Source organism: Triturus cristatus, chromosome 3_2 (genome assembly GCF_964204655.1).
Source record: "Triturus cristatus chromosome 3_2, aTriCri1.1, whole genome shotgun sequence".
NCBI lineage: Eukaryota > Metazoa > Chordata > Amphibia > Caudata > Salamandridae > Triturus > Triturus cristatus.
Window position 1 is genome coordinate 854,027,287 of NC_140584.1, and position 19,875 is coordinate 854,047,161.

At 46.4% G+C, this 19,875-nt stretch overlaps 2 long non-coding RNA genes across 2 annotated transcripts in view; one reads left to right on the forward strand and one right to left on the reverse strand.

Annotated features, from left to right (window-relative positions):
* Window positions 1-3,448: 3,448 nt before the first annotated feature.
* On the reverse strand, window positions 3,449-3,986 carry LOC146858303 (uncharacterized). The gene is made up of 3 exons (XR_014979676.1): window positions 3,857-3,986; window positions 3,706-3,766; window positions 3,449-3,618 (listed from the first exon to the last, which is right to left on the reverse strand). It is a non-coding gene; the product is annotated as an uncharacterized LOC146858303 (long non-coding RNA).
* A 623-nt stretch (window positions 3,987-4,609) lies between these two features.
* Window positions 4,610-19,875, forward strand: part of LOC146858304 (uncharacterized) — a 46,111-nt gene continuing 30,845 nt past the window's right edge. Inside the window, exons 1-2 of the long non-coding RNA XR_014979677.1 lie at window positions 4,610-4,879; window positions 6,623-6,882. This is a non-coding gene — a long non-coding RNA (uncharacterized LOC146858304). The remainder of the gene's footprint in view (window positions 4,880-6,622; window positions 6,883-19,875) is intronic.

Here is a 19,875-nt window from a genome sequence, read left to right on the forward strand (position 1 = left end):
CCTACTGTACAGCCCTTCCGATTTCTTTGCTTCTCCATTGTCTGTTCTATTATGAGCGTTCTTCCCTACTACCTTCTTCCAACCATCGCCACCGACTTTCTCATTTTCTCATCTGTAAAGCCTTGCCTATTTTTACCAATTTCTGTTTTGTTGGCTGTACGATGGGTAATTTGTTGTGACTTGGAGTTTTGATATGAGAATGCTCTGAGGCCAGGACATTCCATTGTTATGTTTCATATAGGTACCCCAATATAGGCTCAAGAAGCAACTCAACCTTTCACCTATATTCTCCTGTACTATGACACTACATAACGGTTCTTGGGACTGCCCTTTTACCTAGTTACGGTACTGCTTACAGGATGTGGGGTCTTCCCTGAAAACTAGCCTCATCCATTATGCATGAGGATTCTTGGAAACTCAGCAGGACTACCATCTCCTGCATAATAACTATGTATATGGGTCATTCCTTCCGTCATACTAAGTCCAACATGATACAGGGAGGTAGAACCACCGAGGGTACCACTTTGGGTACATAAACACCATATCTTGCTAAGGTAGTCACCTTGGATCACTTTCCGGTCATCAGCACCGAGACCTTCCTGGACTTGTTGTCCAGAGTAAAATCCAACTCCCCCATGGACTGCTGCCCACCCCATGTCTTAAAAGACAAAATCTCCGCCCTGCCGAGTCCCGCTATGACCCTCCTGAATGAGTCTCTCTCGCAGGGCGGCGTCCCTAAAGCATTCAAACACGCAATTGTGGTCCCTCTCCTAATAAACACAGGAGCTGACCCCCATAACCTGTCAAACTACTGGCCCATCTCCCTGCTCACTTATCTGGCCAAAGTACTGGAAGCCCACGTGGCAAAGTGCCTGTCCAACTTCATGGAACTGTCTGACTACTTAGATCCACACCAAGCGGTATTCCGTCCTGCCCATTCCACGGAGTCAGTAATTTTGGCAGTCCTGGACGCTTTACCAGATAAAGCCGACAGAGGTATTCCACAGGCCCTTGTGCTACTCGATTTATCTGCCACGGTCGATAATGGCATTCTGAAAGACCGTATCAGGCAGGCGGGCATCCAGGGCTCAGCCTTCGGCTGGAGTAGCTCCTTCCTCAAAGGCCGCACCCCAGCAGTACGCTTAGCCTCATTCACAGCTACTACGCTTACATCCACATGTGGAGTCCCACAGGGATCCTCACTATCTCCCCACCTGTTTAATCTTTACCTCTTATCTTTGATTCAGTCCTTGAAGGAAAGGAATGTGACTACCTTCAATTATGGCGATGATCTACAGCTAATGTTCACCATAGATAACTCACCTGACTCAATCCTTGAATTCCAGACCACCATGCTTCACATCCGCCACTGGATGGATCTAAACCATCTAAAACTCAATCCAGGTAAGACTGAACTAGTTCTGACAGGGAACAGTCAGATCTTCTGGGGTGCCACACTACTGGCCTTCGGAACTTGGATCCCCCCCTTACCCTCTACCGCTGTCAAAAGCCTTGGAGTCACGATCAATAATGACCTATCCTTAAGATCTCAAGTCAGGGCAATGGTCTCGTCCTGTTTCTTTCAGCTTCGAAAGGTCTGAAAAATCAGCCATCTGCTCACTCACGCAGCAGGGATACAGGTTTTGATAGCCCTGGTGCTATCACACCTAGACTATGTCAACTCAGTCTACCTATGCATGCCACTCTTCCTAATCAAGCGGCTACAGATGGTTCAGAACCAAGCAGCGAGACTGATCCACCAGCAACCCAGATGGCAATCGGCCAGACCTCTCTTGTAAAAACTACACTGGCTCTCTATCCCCAACGCACTGCCTTTAAGACAGGATGTCTTATTTTTAAGTCTCTTCACGGCCGGAGCCCGAAATTCATTGACAACCACCTATCTAAATACAACAATTCTTTAGGTAGTAGTGTTCCTTACAACCTCCTATCTAAGTACACTCCCTCTCGCAACCTCCGCTCAGCTCATCTCCATTTACTGACCACCCCTGCCTTCAAGCTAAAACGACAGGGAGGATGCAGGTTTGCATCTCTGGCCCCACGATTGTGGAACGCCTTCCCTCCGGAGATTCAGTCATGTACGGACCTTCTGAGTTTTAGGTAAATGCTTAAAACCTGGCTGTTCATGCAGGACCATGACTAATCCTATCCATTGGTTCCGGCAAGTTCTAGACTTAGCGCCATGAAACCTCTGGGTGTACATGCCCTGTATACATTTTTTATAACATAACATAACAGTCAGAGGAGAAAAGGACTTCCATGCTGACACACTGCCGCGAGACGCTGAGGTTCCTGCACACCGACAATCGAGCCCGTAGTGGTCTGACATCCCTTGCGGGGTGTCCATTTCATGACCAAGACGGGGTCCCACAGTCTCTCACTTCAGGTAATGGGGTTGACTTTATCCTAGAGGGATTCTTGTCTCTACACCTACAAACATGCTAGGTACACTTAGGTACATCTAGTTAGGATTGCATAGTAGGAGTACGCATTTTTACTGTCATGTATTTTATATACTTGCCTGTATTCATCGTTTTAGCACGATGGTTGAAATCTACCATCCTTTTACTCTGTTAGTGCTTCTAATCATTGATATATCTGTTTCTGTCTAATGGTTGTTTCAACACACCTATTTACCACTAGAATGACGCTGGTTCAATAAATGCTTATTGGAAAATGTCCCCAACGTTTATTCTGTGTATCTCTCTGAGACAAAGTGAGCACGGGTGACTGAGTGAAATGTATTGCACTGTTTCCATGATCCTGAGGGATCAGGGTTGTCATGTTCGATAGTTGCCAAGAACTATTCTCTCCTTGATAAGAGGGGTTTCTAGTGGCACTGTGAGCTAGCTGGTATACAGGCTAACATACCCGTTGGGGGTGTCTAGAATCAGTCCGGACACCAATCCTACAGTCTATGTTGTCTAAATGCGCAGATCCTATATAGGTTTATCGGAACTACATGACACCATATGGAAGGTTGGATGGCTGAGAGCTGAGGAGGAGAAACTGGTCGGTAGCTCTGTGGTGTGTGATCTGTTGTTCTAGTTGGTGGTTTCGTTTAACTTGTTTGATAAAAGAGTTGGTCTCCTTCCACCCGGAACCCTGTGGGGTATTTCAAGACCCAAAAATGACCCTGTCTGCCAAACTCAATGTGAGGCCCAAAGAAGGGCTTAAGATAGTTGTTGCCTCGTGTTCCTATCCAACTATTGATACTCCCCCTCCTTTGGTACATTGACTGACACCCCAAACAACAACATTTTCCCCTTATCGGAGGGATTCATCCAGGTCATTTTTATCATAAGCCAGCTCCTTTAAAGCTAACCAAATTTGCTTGCTAACATTATACCTGATGGTCTTTGATTTACTGTTACATCCATGCCGGGAGCTTACCTGTGTCAAGGTCTCACCTATTTTACGGCAGGAACGTCACGGATATGAAGGAGGGTCCACAACTTCACCAAATCCCCTATTGCACCCAACGATGTCAAAGTGACAATGGTAACCTGGGGAAGAAGGGAAACAAAACAAGGAAGGAGGAGGACACTCGTCACACCCCAAGCTGCGTTAGGACCAGGCAACAACAAGGCACAACATCTGTAGACAAGAGAAAAGAGCATCAATCAGGTAAGTATGTAATGGTGTAACTACGTCCCTGATTCTCTCTAATAAGTTGTTAAATACCTTAAGATTCACCTTCTTCGTAGTATAATTTATGGCTGTAATTTCTAGTAAGCATCTGATCCTGGGGGGAGAAGACAATAGGGAACTGTTAGTTGAGGGTAGACTAAGGCAAGAGAATGAATATTCTATTTGGCCCTAGAGTGAAACCCACCTTATCTCTCCTATCACCAGCTGAACAGTCTTCATCACAATTTAACTGCCTACTAGAAAATAAATTAAATAGTCTTAAGGACTCTGGCAGAAAACTAATAACTCTATCTTCCTTCCTATTTCAGGTTCACTTTCCCAAGAAGCAAGAAAAGGAACAAATGTCCACCGCGATAGAAAAAGCCTGATCAGATAAGTATGAGAGGGCGATATAAAAGAAAAATAAACATCAGCACAAAGAGCTAATACTGTAATGTGGCAGTCAATTGGCTTTTTGTATTTTCTCATTTGTTTTGCAGGTGAGCACAGCACGAAGGAGGTCAGGAATTTGGATGGAGAAAGGTGCGCGCCGAAATCAGGAGCACTCGTATCGGAGGGAGCACCACAACAAACGAAATATACTTAATTGGGGTCAGGACGCCGAAGACGCCCACATCAGGAACACTAGAGGGGATCTGCTGGGGTGAAGAACCGCGCAGCGTGCACTGCTGAAGCAGGAACGCTGAAGATGCCCGATGCTCCGGACGTGACCCGTAAAGTAAGCTCCTAAATGCAAAAAAAATCTGGAACGTGAAGCACCGCCGTTCGGGGACGTCCGCGCTTTAACCTGCCCGGACATTGCGCATGAGCGTTCCCCATGCGGCGGCCATTATTGTAGTGCGTACGGCACCGGACGTCCGGCAGCCGTGACAACCTGGGGTGCGAGCATGCAAAATGAGATAATGTGCTTATTGTGTGTCTGTGCTACATGTCATAGGACTCGGCGCTCAGTGCATGGCTGGGAGCCCTCACGGTTTAGGCCGTACCAGCTTTTCGGTGGTTGCCGTCACCCAAAGGGGTGCTCCAAGGCTTGGGTGGAGCATCAAGTAGGAAGAATGGCAGCAGGATAACGAAGTTCGCCATTGGACAAAAAATGCCAAGCTTGGTCCTCTTCGTGGGCCTCATGAACAGCATGTGGAAGAAAGGGGTATAGCTGAGCCTTATGAAATGCACTTTCCAAGATGATGATCTATCCCGGGATTACTATGTGAGTTTTCAATCCAAGATGACTTTGTTTCTTTTCCTCTGATGTCAGTTCCTCTTTAAACCATAAATAAGGCATTGATGAGTACTGAAAGCACCACACCACTTTCATCAACTTATTTCTGGTCACATCTCTTGCCCACTTACTACACTTTATGTGCCCCTTTTTAGGCCTCGCGCCTAGCGTTGAAGTGTGCAGCATTGCTCGCGCTGCGCAAGACCTTATGTAGGGGGCATAAAAACAAAGGCCTGACGGTGGAACCTTCTCAGTAAAGCACCTAACCTATAATATTCCTCTTAATAATGACCCATCTATTACTTATGGGAGTAGTGTGCACTCTGAATCGTACCCACCATCACAGTACTAGTTCCCAAGGGAGCTTTAGAACAGTTGAAAACAAAGCACAGGTGCACCACTCAATAAGCAACTTTTATCAGAAAAAATATAAAGGGCAAAAATAAATGCATCCAGATTCTTTAAAGAAGATTCCAACATAAATATTTTATATTTCTTTATCTCTTTTATTGTTTCATTTTTCTTTTTTCGATGAAGACATGCGATGTTTAGAACGTGAAACAGCTGACGCGTTTCGTCCCCTTGTGGGACTTCTTCAGGGCAAATGAGAAAGGTGGAGTCAACCAATCTTCAAACGTATATTCGTAAAGACGTGATATTTTCCAATAAAAGACAGTTCCCCATCCGATGAAGTTTAGTATCAGAACAACAACGCCGTCAAACGTCACGACGGTCATATAAAATATAAAAAGTCCAATAATCCAAGAACATCAAAATAGCGTGTATTCTATATATATAGGATTTTCAAGCGTGGTCGTGTGCGTCCACAATCCTCGGAGAAAAGTAAACTTCGGATGAGCTTATCTCTAAATAAATCACGCAGACATCCACTAATAATTCTAGTGGGCAAACCACCTCAATAAGGCAGGATAACGAACAACCCCGATAAGGCTGTACACGTTGGCGTGTATAGTAGTCTTCAGGAGAAACGGCACCTTATGTAGGGGGTTTTGAAAGCTGACCACACGCTCGTGCGTGTGGTTTTGCTTTTGCCGGCCGCCATTGGTTTTCGCGTGTTTTTTCTTTTTTTAAAAAGGCACACAATTGGGCAAAGGCGGGCGCATGTCCCGCCTTTGCTCCGCCCATTCCCGTCTGTGTCTAGCACGCGCAGCAGCACGCGTTCACCTCGCTGCCGTGCTCCCTCGCCCCCGCTCCTCTGTGGTGCGCACGCACCACTGGTTTCAATTCCCGTTCCTCTGTGGTGCACGCGCACCACTGGTTTAGATCCCGGTTTTTTTTTTTATTGCTTTCTTTCCCAAACCCATCGACTTCTTAAACACATGTTACAGACTCCTTTTAAGCCATACCGGCTTAATTGGTTGGCTGTAGTACATAAGAATGTTTAATAATTTCAATTTGAGAATATGCCTACTAGTAGGTACATGGATTAATGGTACCATAAATATATTTATCGAGCTACGTCTCAAGGGATACCTCAAAACACACCGCAATCTGTCTTGCAGTATTAGACATACTTGCTAAGAAAATGCATATGATGTACTCGTGTCTAAAATGTTGAACACATTGTTTTGTACAAATATTCTAAACCGCGTTACTATGCTGATGTTATTTAGAGCGAGAAAACCTGCTTTTAGTTTGTGTTGTGTACCGTAATTAATGATGATGTACTAATTGACCGGTGCGCTTTGTGTGTGTGTGTGTGCGCAGCAGTGGAGGGATACTGCACCCCCGGCTCCACCCGGAAAAAGAAGGTGCGCATTTTAGCGCAACACGACGTTATGCTGCTGCGCAAGGTGGTGATGCAGAACCCATTTGCCCTCAAAAAGCCAAAGCACGTGTGGGCACGGATTGGCGAGGAGATGAACGCAGCTCTGCAGGACGAGAGCTTCGAGGTGGACTATCGGCGCTGCCGGGAGCGCATGCCCTGCTACTGCACTAATACAAGAGGCAAACTTCGCCGGACTCCGGAGGTGAGGACTGCAAGGATCTACCCTAATTGGGTCAGTAGAAGTAGCTTTTCCCCTGTAACTGACATTGTCTATTCATTTACTCCTTCTCCAAAACATAATACAGTTGTTCAAAGGTGCCTATTTAGATGTTTAAGTGTCTCTTTATGATGACTTTTCAGCACCAGTCATCCATCGCTAATTGAGACTTCAATCCATCATGCCCTTGGTTGGCACAGTGAGCAGGTGAACTGCCAGTTAGATTAATGGTTTTCCAGATTGTTGTCAGTTTCTTGTTCCATTAGTGGTTATATTTCTGATCCCATGACGCTGTGATGACGGCTGCTGGGATGATGGTGTTCAGTTTGAAGCCTTTTTTAGATAAGTGGCATCTTCAGGGCTACCTCTTTGGGACCCTTATTAAGTGGAACAAGGAAAAGCACACCGTTTAATTTTTTATCTCATTTGCATAATAGGGTCACCATTTTGAGTTACAGATATTTTGGTTGGCCCTTGTAGACTTTATGAGAGAGCAGAGGGAGAATTGTGAACTTAACTATTTGTGCTACTGGGATTAATAGGAGAGTGGTCATCCTTCAGCCTTTTTATTCCGTGCTTCTTTTTTCTGAGATTCTTGCAGGATGTTGATTTTTTTTTTTTATTCTGAATTTAGTTTTAGATCTGTTGGGAAATCTGTAACTTTTTTTGGGATCACTATTATTTGTGGTACAGTAAACCAGGCAAGGCACTAACCAGGCCCTCCTGAGTTCCAGTGGATAGGTAACTGCGACAGGGCTTTCCTGAGCATCATGACCTGGCCATCTGTATTCTTAGCAATGTCATATACCTGAAAGGTGCTGCCAAGGTCTGACTCAAACATGACATTGAGGTTGTTTATTTATTTTTTATTATTTATACTTTGGGGTTGTGACAATTTGCATGTCCCAGTATGAGGATACACGCTTGAGGTTTATTCAAACACAAGTAACTTTTATTTTTTTGAGAAGCCAAGAGGCATTCATTTATTTCTCTTCAGATCCTCATGTAGTTGTATCTTGACATTGATGTTTTGTTGGTAAGTACAAAAGAGGAGCAATGAAATGCACTGTGCTTCGCGGGTACTGACGTAGACAACCTGCAGCACTGGTTCTTGGATTGTGACCTCAATCCAGGAACTGGTCCCCATTCTTAAATATGTTTTAATTGACAACTGCACACTAGTGTAAAGGCAACATGTATGACCGTGTTTAGTTATTTAACAAAACACAGAGTCTTTTTTCTTTTTACTTTTTTTTTCCGAATGAACCCTTTATATTATGAGTGAATATGACCGCCTATATGTGTTTCGTCCATCTAGACTTTTTCCAAAGCTTTATATGTAGTGAAAGATTTATTTTGCCTGATCTCTAAGAAGTAATACTTCATATTACAGAATGGAAATCTCTAATAAATGCGTAAATACAAAAAATCTAGGACTCTGAGGAAGAGTGTTCAGCTGTAGTGTCCTTGCATGTCATGAATATAGACTCTTATGTAAGTGTTTTGTTTTGGTACGTTTGTGGAGGGTATGGTCTTGTAATGATCATTACAGGTGGCAGAGATTTTTTATTTATCATGCTGCTTATATAGCAAGGACTTCACCGCATGCGTAGCACATCACTTCACATACAAAGACAGATTTCATAGAACTAGATAACAGCACAGAGATTCACATCGCAGATGCAAAATTGCGAGGAAAATAGAACAAGAATAGAAGCTACCGTAGCAAGGGATGGGTCCAATAATTATCCTGTTGCAAATGGTGCATGAATAGTGACGTTTTAGAGCCTTGCAGAAGGCTAGGGAGTTCCCATTGCATCGCAGTTCTTCGAGGAGGTTATTATATGTCTTGGGACTTGATAGGAGAACGTTTAAGTTGCTTTTGATATTTTTTTTTACTTCAGTTTCGTGAAATTGTGTTTTTTGTCTAATGTTTCTCTGGCCTCTTGTGATCTGGAGCTTGTTTTTTAGGTATGAGTAGGAGGGCCAGCTAAGGTGAATCGCCTTGTGAGTGAACAGACTATTTTGAATTAACTTCTAGCCTCATTGTAGCTGCCTGTGTAGGTCTCTTTAAATGGATGTGATGTCTATTTGTTTTGCTCCCTTCACCAAGTGTGAAGCAGTGTAATATGGCTGAGAGGTGCTGCCGAGTATTTGGGGAGGCCAGCTAGCATGGTGTTGGCATCATCAAGGTGAGTTTGCACCAGTGAATGAACCGGTTTTAGTCAGCTAATATATGTGGGTTTGCACAGTTTGAGCTATTGACATTGCACATGATAATGCCTTTTATTTTTATTTTCGTTTTTAAAACATAAATAAAAGGCATAGTCATTCACAATGCCAATAGCTCAAACTTTTGCAAATGCGAGACCTATTGCATTGCAAATGCTTGTTTGCTCCTTGGAGCCAAGATTCCTTTTGGATCTTTCCTAAATTTAATTTTCAGTCAAGAGATACAAGATTACAAAGGAGCTTTTTGACTTTTTTCTTTTAGCTTTTAACTGTGACTCTGCTATCGAGGCACTTGACACCTTTCAAGTCTACCATTGAGTGCAGGCTGGCTGACACAGGAGCTATTGGGAGGAGTCGTCCTTCGAACAATTAAGAAAAAAGGTGACAGTCATTCACAGAGTCCAGTCCTTTTACCTGTAGTATAAGCCACCACTGAGTCCTTCTCTGCAGTTCTTTAAAAAGCCAAACTAAATCATCATTAAAGCTAATGGGACAACATCACAATCTAATAGATAACCCACTGTCAAAATGTCAGAAAAAAGGGAGCTGACATGATCTATGCTTCTGACATATTGCCATCTTCTCAGGTATTTATCTTTCAAATACACTTTTGTGATTTGCATACATACCAACATTTGGATTCAGAAAAGAGGGATATATATTTTTTTTTAATCTGTAATTTATTTTCTCCATTGACATGCATTTAACTGGAGAGGTGTGGCACCGCGGGTGGCAGAGGTGTGGCGCCAGGGCAACTGACTCCGGAATCTGGGGATCACGGTTCGATCCGCGACGCCGGCGGCAGATTAGCCCAGCACCATGTGACTCTGGACAATAGCTTGCTTAATCTTCCCGACAGCGCCTAGAGACCCTTAGGGGTGATTGTTCGCGCTTTACAAATGTGGTTTATTATAACTGGAGGTCATTTTAGCCTGCAGGAAACTAAAATAAAACCGTTCCCAGTAGTTTTAAGAGTGTAGAACTGCACCGGGAAGGTAATGAGGTAATGCTAGCCGCACTATATGGAGCTGCATATCCAGTCTATGGTAAGGCTTCCTGTTCTGATTGAAAGTCTCACTTAAGGGAAGATTAATCCAGGGTGTATCCAGCTGAATGTGTGAGTTCAGAGTTGAGAGAAGTTACATTTTAGTACTAGGACGGGGCGGAGAAGTAGCAGTTGCGACAAGGAAGGGTAGCAGTGAGGAGAGACTCTGCAGGCCTGAGAGGCCCTGGCCCTCATTTGTTAGTTCTATTAAGAATCTGTGAAGTGTGTCGGGGAGTGCATTGAAAAATGGATGCAGGTTGAAGTATCAGAAAGGAGGTGATAGACGTGATTCATTCCCTTCATTCAAAAACACTGCTGACAAATATTCTGCCTCTGTGTTAATGGTAGCATGATGTACACATTTTAGAATGTGACAGAGATATCATCTTTGATGTTTCTACTTTTCACTCCTCAACCCTTTGGGAGTAAAACCCACATTCCTTTCAATGCCATTTTATTCTTAATCTATGATCGCTTCTAAATGAACATGGCATGGCATCAGTTGTGCTATATGTCTTTTTCTCGACAACAAAAAGTCCTAACATAGGAACTTTTATTTGTTTAAATGCTCTGTCACACTCTTTACTTCATACAGATTTTTTTGCATTCATTCTATCATTGGCTGAACCCTATCTGCAGATTACTAACTTTATGGAGTGCTCAGCCAAGTGAGGAAGAGATCTCCCCCGACCCCTCTTGATAAGCTGGATGACTGTTTTTAAAATATTATTTATCAAATGGGAGCTAATAACACACAGCTCCAAAGTAGAAAATATTTTTTGAAAACAGCTTACTAGTTTTGAAGTTACTTCCTTTACAAGTACCTTTTTCAACTAGAGAAGAGTTGTTCCTTTCTTTGCCACTTCAGCTCTTTCCTCGTTATCTTTAGTAAATCCGGAGGTGGTGATGCCAGGACCTGCCTGCTGCACAGGTCGCTCGTTTCCAGAATGTAAATAGGTGGTTCCACGCTGAAGAATATCAAAGAAATGTGTTTATTTTATGAGGCATTGGAATCACCAGCTGGTTTCCCAAGGAGTTCTCACCAACTGAACTACATTAGAACCTTGAAAGTTGGAAATACACAAGGTGAAAGACTGCTCCTCTGCAGAGCATGTTATAGTTTACTTCTGCATTCTACAGTTACGTGAGAAAATAGTGTTTTGTTGGCCATATGGCGAAGTTTGCAGTTCACTGTTCCATAAAAGTGGGCAGCTATATTTTACTTCAAGTGAGTATGTGACTGCAGAATTACTGTTTTTGGAATTGATGATGTACAGGAAGATACACTAGACTCCTGAAGGCCTGGTATAGAGTATGGTGGATGGGTTAATCCGTCAAATATATCCCCTCCACCTTAACAAGGGCAGACTGGATATCGGTCACATGTGTAACAGAGTACTCATCCATCAAACTCTTAATCCGGCGGTGAGTACTTATGGTGGTTTTCTCTTTCTTGTGTTTGCAATGGAACACTACATTGAGAAACTTTTCAAACAGTCCTTCAGGTGACATCAGTGTTTTTTTATCTTTATCATTGTATTGGCAATTCCTTACTGTGCATTGAAAGCTGTGTGAGCAGCATACTACCTTCCACAATTGAGTTAGGTTTGGATGGTCTGGAGATTTCCAAGTGGCTATAAAAGGAGACCAATTGCTACTGGGTTTTTGGATTTTTAGATTATTTCTATACATCCAACACTGACACTGTCACTGTAACTTTTTGGTCCTTTCTCATCCAGTACGATAGACCCACTAACACATGTGAGTACCATTTTTATTAGCTATGGGAATGCAGGATGATGGCACTTTTACCACTGGCCACATATTCTGGTGTTCTCATGTTACTAAATGAGAGAACATTGTCTGTTGCAGCCAACGTGTAACAGTTGCATGGCATTCTGGGTAAGGCAGTAGTGTGATACATGGAAGCCAGACCTCCTTGGATTCTACTGGGCCTCTTGTTTTCAGAAATGTCTGTGATGTTAGAGTTCCCTGTTTATCTTCTGCCTCAGGGACCAAATTCTGCAGCCTCCCCTCCCCCTTGTGGTTGTGTGGTTATTTCTTCCCCCCTAAACAAAGAACACTATACATTGTTGCCGTTTGGGAGCTTTCCAGTCTGCACAATAGGCACACACAGATATGGTGCATCTGTTTTTTGGTTTCATTGAATTTGTTCAGCACAAATTTTGGTAAGCAACAGGACTCCAACTAAATTAAAACCTCAAGATCAAAGCCCATTATAATTCTTTAATACTTCACAATAATCATGCTCTAGAAGGAAACTTGCATCAGACATTTCCAATCTGGCTTTAAACTCTGTTAGAAGAAAGGATAAAAAGGAAGGGAATGCAGGGAGAAGGGAGGAGGAAGAAGAAACAACTCCTCTTACACTACTCAGTTCAGCATTCTGTCCAACAAAATACTTAAATCCTGGAGGTCAGCCAAAATCTCTAGCTCACTCGGATCACTGGTCTTCTAGTCTTGCTGATGCACTCTGTAGCCCCTGTTGATGAAAACTTGGACTTTCACTCTCACAATGCTCTCGCTGGTTGAAATTCTGTAAGGGCGTAGCTCTTTCCTTTGCACTGTTGTCAATTTTGCAAGAAACAACAATAAGCCCTCATGCCCAGTCCCAGGGTCTAACAACTGCTTCTTGGTGATTTGGAGATATCACTTTTTGTTTAGCGTCACCCTGCTGAGATCAGAGAACATCAATACTCTGTTGCCCTGATGGTAAGGTCTCCATGTTTGGAAGCTGCTCGTCACCACTTCTTGAGGCTACAGAGTTTGCACAAGAACAGTTCCTGCCCGCCACAGGTCTCTTCCAACACCTAAGTAGCACTTTATATATTTCCAAAGGAGTGACCTCGTCACCATCAGTAGCTGTCCACAAAAGCTGGGCAATCACGAGAAACAACCATTACAACGCAGTCATTACAACACACTACCTTTACAATGCAGTCATTACAACGCAACATCCTTTACATCGCATGCCATTACAACTCAGCCATTACAACGCATTTCACTACAACGCATGCCATTACAACACATGCCACTACAACGCATGCAATTACAACGCATTATAAGGTAAGTAATGGGAAATAGTAATTTTTACCCCTACACTATCCACCACTTACCCTACTGTTGCACTCATTGGAGTGGGAATAGTAATTTTTACCCCTACACTATCTAAAACTTACCCTACTGTTGCACTCACTGGAGTGGGAATAGTAATGTTTACCCCTATACTTTCCAACATTTATTCTACTGTTGCACTAAAAGTATTATACGTTGTAATGGAATGCGCTGTAAGTGCAGTTTCAAAAAATGTGTTGTGATGGCATGCGTTGTAAAATCGTGCGTTGTAATGGATGTTGCAATGTAAAAACCGCGTTGTCAAGGCAAGCGTTGTAAAAGTTTGCGTTGTAACGTGTCCTATTCGGCAATCACATAGCTCATGTCTTCTGAAGGATCAGTTACGGAATGCCCAGTATTCTAAATCAAGAAGCCCTGTCTATATTGTCCCGAGACTCCACTTCTCTCTCTAAGTGAACCAGTGTCATGGCGGACCACTCCTTAAAGTGTTCCTGTCTCAGTGTGTCTTCCTGGCTATGCAGCTGATTATCAGCTTTTAAAATTTGGTGCTCAAGGCCTCCGAATTCCAAATCCTTCTGTCCTGCTCTGACTTTACGTTCCTCAAGATGTCTTATATTGAGGAACCTTTCCTATCAATGCACCTGATAGCAGCCCATAGATCCTTCAGGAGGCCTGCAGCAGGGCCGCACCACTAGTCAGGGTGGCACTGCTGGGGTCTGCCACTTCTAGGATGTCCTTCTCGGCAGGGGTGACATTTTCTGGTGGTTTAAAAAAATCCTTTCATTCAACAAATGTTTAGATTTGGGCCTTTTAGGTCTCGCCTGGCGATAGCAGCACATGCGCTGCACTCGCCATGCAAGTGCCTTTTGCAATCAATTCTCTCAAAGCCGTACATGCACATGTAGGGATGGACAAAGATGGCTGCTCTCGGCATTTGTCCAAACCTAACAGCATACGCGTGTACGGACGGACTGTGGACAGTCCAATGCCATCTTGTGCCAATAGCTTCCCGTTGTCCATGGCAACCAAGCTTCTTATCAGAAGCTTCGTCACGTTAGTTTCCTGTTTCCACCCCCCTCCCATTGGCCGTGTTCTCCATTCCCCTGCCCCCTTCCTGTTTTCCGTGTTCCCGTTCCCTTTGTTCCCGCCCCCCTCCCGCTGTCCGTTGTTTTGCAGGTTGTAGCGGACATGGACCCTGGCTGAGACAGACCCGCAGGGATCGGGCATCGGAGAAGGGTCGGAGGGAGTCCCAGAGCCTCCCCAGCACCAGCCGGGATAGGAGGTGAGCAGAACCTGCCGGTGTTTTTATTCCACCTTCTAGGAACTGCTTATGCTCCTCTTGGATTGGACGAGGGACTATTACGTCTCAATATATACCCATTTGTCACGTTGTTTCAATAGCTACACTAATTTTTGTCCCCTACTTGAATTCTGGTAAGCAATTATTTTATTTTTTTACAAATCACCCCTTTCCCCCCTCGCCCCTGCCCCTGCCCCCGCCACCCCTGATCGGTGCCGGCCGCTACTGCAGCCTACACAGAGGTTTTGAGTTTAGGACCTGACCTGACTGAGCTTTGAATAACAGATCCCGATAAATGGCTGCAGGGCCCAGGACCGCGGAGAGACAGATAACGCCAACACTCCACGCACACAATGATCATCAACGGCAAAGGCCGTATCTCTGAGAGCTGCACTTTAATGTAAACAGCTCTCTGTCCAAACGGCCATTTCCAAGCCATTTTATTTACGTAAAATTGTTCAAGTGCCACAGCAATGCATAAGCCTCGTTTGTAAAAGCAGCAGCCATAAACATTTTAAACCATAAATGAGTAGGGTAAACCAACATGCCTTGGATAAGCACATTAAACTAATGTTTAGTCTTGGAAATCACTGGGTTTGAGTCATTCTTCTAAAAGCAACAAAGCCCAGCCACGCTCACGTACCACAATCAACGTGTTCTGCTTCTGGAAACGGTCCATTCGGCTGGAATTATGAGTGGCACAAGGGCTCAATTTTAGACACAGAGATGGAAAATATGAAAGGATGCACGAATCCGTACACTTGCAGTGCACTGCACTTGGCTGCTTAAACAGGCTGCCTCGCTAAAATTCTATCACAGGGTTACTTCACAAAACGATGGTTATGTTTCCTTTCTGCTGCAGGGGGCATTTTATATTACCCCAATAATTAAGGGGTGGCAAATCTCAGACACCATCTCTTAGACTCATTATCTGCCTCGCTCTAGAACTATCTCCACTTCTTTGTCCCTCTTTTGTGTCCTGGCGCTCATGACCTCCAGATTTCCCTTCCAAGAGCAGACTCAGCGGCTGGGAGAAGGTGGAGTAAGCTGGCGAGATATTGTTGTAGAACTTGAATAGATATGCAAGGTACAGAAAAGGAAATGCTTTTCAAAGTAATCGATCCGTCCAAAGGTCCCTTAGGAAGGCAGGAGCACCCCAAATCTATAAACATTCTCCTCAACATCCAAAATGGCCCTCAGTAATCTCTTTTCAGGCACAAACTATTATTTACGTCGGTAACAAGATAATAATTTGGGTGAAAACTGCATTTTGTGGAATGGGGCAAACCATGCACTATTGGTATGGTATTTCCCATTTCAAGGTATCAGACATAATCAGGTGCAAACATTGCACACACTAATGTGCAATCACATCCCATGTCTAACTGTTCAGTTGTGATCAGGCCTAGGTCTATCCTATCACTGCGGCCTCAGTGGCCCATGCTACTTGTACAACCAGTGTGCTACACACCTATCGGTCAATGAGGCAGTGCCCGTCATGTCCGTGTGTGGGACTTTTCTTGGCTCATTGTGGGCCATTTTATGGTTTGCAGGCCCACTTTTTATTGATGATTTCCCTGGTATTAAAACAACCATTGCCTGCAGCAAGCTCGTAACCATGCAGCATTCCATGTCTTGAAAAACACTCATACAGTGTTTTTTACAAGTTCAGAACTGCACCAAATTTGGAAACATAGGCTTCTTTTTAAGCTTTCTAATTCACTAACAGGGCCACTTTTATTTTGCCTCCCAGGCATATTTTCTGTCCCAGTCCAACCCTGGGCACAACCGTCAAGAAAGTGTACGTTTTTAGGGAGGAGCCTAGCGCGCAACCAAGATGGCCGCGTAGGTGCGAGGCTCCCGAGGACCTCCGCGACCTCCTACGAATATCCTGACATTATCCTGCCCTGGATGAGGGGACTAGGTTGGTGAACCTGAGCTGAGGTGGCACCCGTTTCCCGCTTCCGAATCGGACCTCGGACACCGGAGTGAGCACCGATTGAAGTGTGCGGCCTTCCCCTCGCCGGACCCCGGATTCGCGCAGTGGGGTGATCCAGGGACAAAGTGAACAACAGCGGCAGGCAGGGCCTGGCGACTCGCGTGCCCCGCACTTTCACTTTCGCTTTCGCACCACCTTGTTGTCTCTGCAGGGTTGGGTCGCGGAGCCCTTGGTGTTGGTGTGGTGTGGCCTTGCTGGGAGACCCTGCCTGCCTGCCGGCTGTGATCCACCCCGCTGCCCCGAGGGGGGCCCCCCCGGAGCCTGTGTCTGCTTTCCTGCCCTACACTGCTTGGCTGGTGCGACTGGGAGACTGGCGGCCATGGCCACGAAACAAGATGGAGACCGGGTAAAGACCAAATCGACCCGGCGCGGTGCCGTTCATCAGGCCAACAGTATGGACCGCTATACCCTCCAGAAGGGATCGCCCGATGGACCGCGCAAGCCCCCTGAGAGTCCTCCTGATGCCCCAGACCTGCCCGCAGATTTGACTCTGCAAGATGTTATGGGCGCCATTGCCGAGATGAAGGCCTCGGTGGGCCAGCGGTTTGATACACTGGCGCAGAAGATTGACTCGGTCCTTGTGGATGTTGGCCTGGTGAGGGCCGATCTTTCCAAAACCAATGACCGAGTAGATTCTTTGGCCCACACCGCATCGGGCCTAACGACAGATGTGGTGGCCTTGCAAACGGAGGTGCGCCGGCTTAGTCGGGCGACGGCGCTAATGGATCGGCGCCTGGAGGACTCCGAGAGTCGGGCACGGAGGAACAACATCCGCATTATCGGGGTGCCCGAGGGACGCGAGGAGGCGGCGGCGGATCTTTTTGTGGAGGACCTGATTGCTACCCATCTCCAGCCACGGGGGCTGAGCAAGTTCTTCGCTGTGGAGAGGGCTCACAGGGTTCCCGGGGGTCGGCCTAATGTCGGAGCCCCTCCGAGACCTCTCATCGCCCGGATTTTCAATTTTCGGGATAGAGACGCTATCCTGCAAACCTCCAGACTGCATGGACCGGTCAAGCTAGACAATATGGAGGTTAATTTCTATCCTGATTTCACTCCAGCGGTCCAGAAGCAGAGACTGAGCTTCCTAGGTGTCAAACGCCGTCTTCGGGACCTAAACCTCAAGTATGCCATGCTTTTCCCGGCCAAGTTGCGTGTGGAGGTGGATGGTCGCACGCATTTCTTTGATCGTCCCGAGGCGGCCGGGGACTGGCTGGATACTCTGCCCGGGGATCGTGGACGGGGGGGGCGGCGGGGGGTGACGGCATGCTGGATCAGGACTGAGGGTCTCTTAATGGGCCTCACTCTGGACGAAAATGATGCCACTTTTAATTCTGCGTCAGTTTTTTGTAAGTTCCCCTCCTATGGAGGTTGTGTTGGGTCTCTTGGGGGTTCTCCCTCCTCCTCTAGGGGGCTTAGTTAGTCTAACTATATATGGGGCGACAGGCACACTGCACGTTGGGGGGGCTGTTTGGGCTCATGCAGGGGTGCAGGGAGGGGGGAGTTCTGTTGGGGTGGGTGGGTTGGGATGGGGTGTTGTTCGTTCTTACCACAAGGCAAACGTATTATTGTGTTGGTTTTAAAGTGCTCTCCGGGGTACGAATGATGGCTCTTTTATATGATGGGGGGTAGGGAACTAACTTTGTTATCCTGGAATGTGAATGGACTGGGGGACAGGATTAAACGGGGTGTGGTCCTGCAATTTTTGAAGCGAATTTCGCCTGATGTAGTCTTTCTGCAGGAGACACACCTCATTGGTAACTCCTTCTGCGCCATGAATCGGCGTGGATATCGCCTAGTGGCTCACTCGGGCTTTACGTCCGGCTCACGGGGTGTGGGCATCATGGTGAAGAACTCGCTCCCGTTGGAGATTGATGAGGTGCTCCACGATGATAGGGGACGCTATACGGTCTTGGTGGGAAGACTGGAGGGCAAAGTGGTTGTCTTTGTGTCAATATACATCCCACCGGGGCTGCAGTCGACCACCTTTGCGGACCTTGGGCGCCTTCTCCTTGGCCTTCCGGGGGGGCTTTTGGTCGTGGGGGGGAAATTCAATGCGGTGGTATCTGGATCTTTGGATCGTCACCCCCCCAGGGACCTCCCCCGGGCACAGGCGTGGCTCCCTGGCCTTTTAGATACATTTGGATTAGTGGACTGCTGGCGTTTAAAACACCCCGCGCAGTTACAGTATACTTTCCACTCGGGAGCCCATGGTAGTCTCTCATGACTAGACTATGTCCTTGTCCCGGCGGCCTATGTTGGGAGGGTGGGAGAGGTACGCCATTTGCCACGGGGTATTTCGGACCACTCCCCGCTCCTACTGCACTTTGATGTCTTTCCGAGGGGTGAGGGTAGGGTGGTCCCAATCAATCCTTGGTACCTGCGCGACCCCTCCATTCGCGCTGCATTGATTAAATCCCTTCAGCGATATTTTGATGAGAATGTGGGGTCTGTGCCTTCGGCCCTCCCGGATATTAAAAGGTATTATTGGGCCTCCCAGCTAGCCGCAATTAATCAGGGCCTATATGGGCCAGCCTTAAACCCTGCGTTTGAAATGGATAGGATGCTACTTCCAGGTGGTGACTATAATCGAGCGCTCTACTCTAGCGCGCCCGACGCTCGCCTGACGGGCCCCACACGTGTCATGGTGCAAGTGTGGCACACGGCTAATGCTGCAATGGGGTGGAAGGACCGTTTGACCCGGGCGTCACCACTATACGCATCTGAGCGGTTGGGCTCCTTGTGGACCTCGAAGGGCTTTGAGAAATGGGATTTAATAGGCATCAGCAGAGTGGGGGATCTCTGGACGAGGGGAGGATTTAAAACGTTCGAGATGCTGCAGACGGAATTTCAGTTGCAGGGCAGCGAGTACTTTCGGTACTTGCAGGTCCGGCATGCGCTGGGCTCCGTCTTTCCGGACGTCGCCTCCATCCCGGAGTGCTCCCCCCTGGAGGATAGAGTGCTGGACGGACACGTCCCTGACAGCACGATCTCACTGATCTATAAAAAACTAATCAACGATCGCTCAGACTTGCTGACTGCCCTTCGTGAGGCTTGGGTAGCCGATGGGCTGGAGCTGGACGACGAGGACTGGATCTCCGCGGTGGCCTCCCCGAAAGAGGTGGCCATACCGGCTCGCCTTCGTTTCGTCCAGCTCAAGATACTCCACAGGGTCTATATGACGGGGCCAAAGCTCCTGCGTATGGGCTATGCTGAGGACGGTTTGTGTAAGCGTGGGTGTGGTGCGCTGGGGACCTTTTTGCATATCCTTTGGGAGTGCCCGCAGGTGGAGGGATTCTGGCGAGGTGT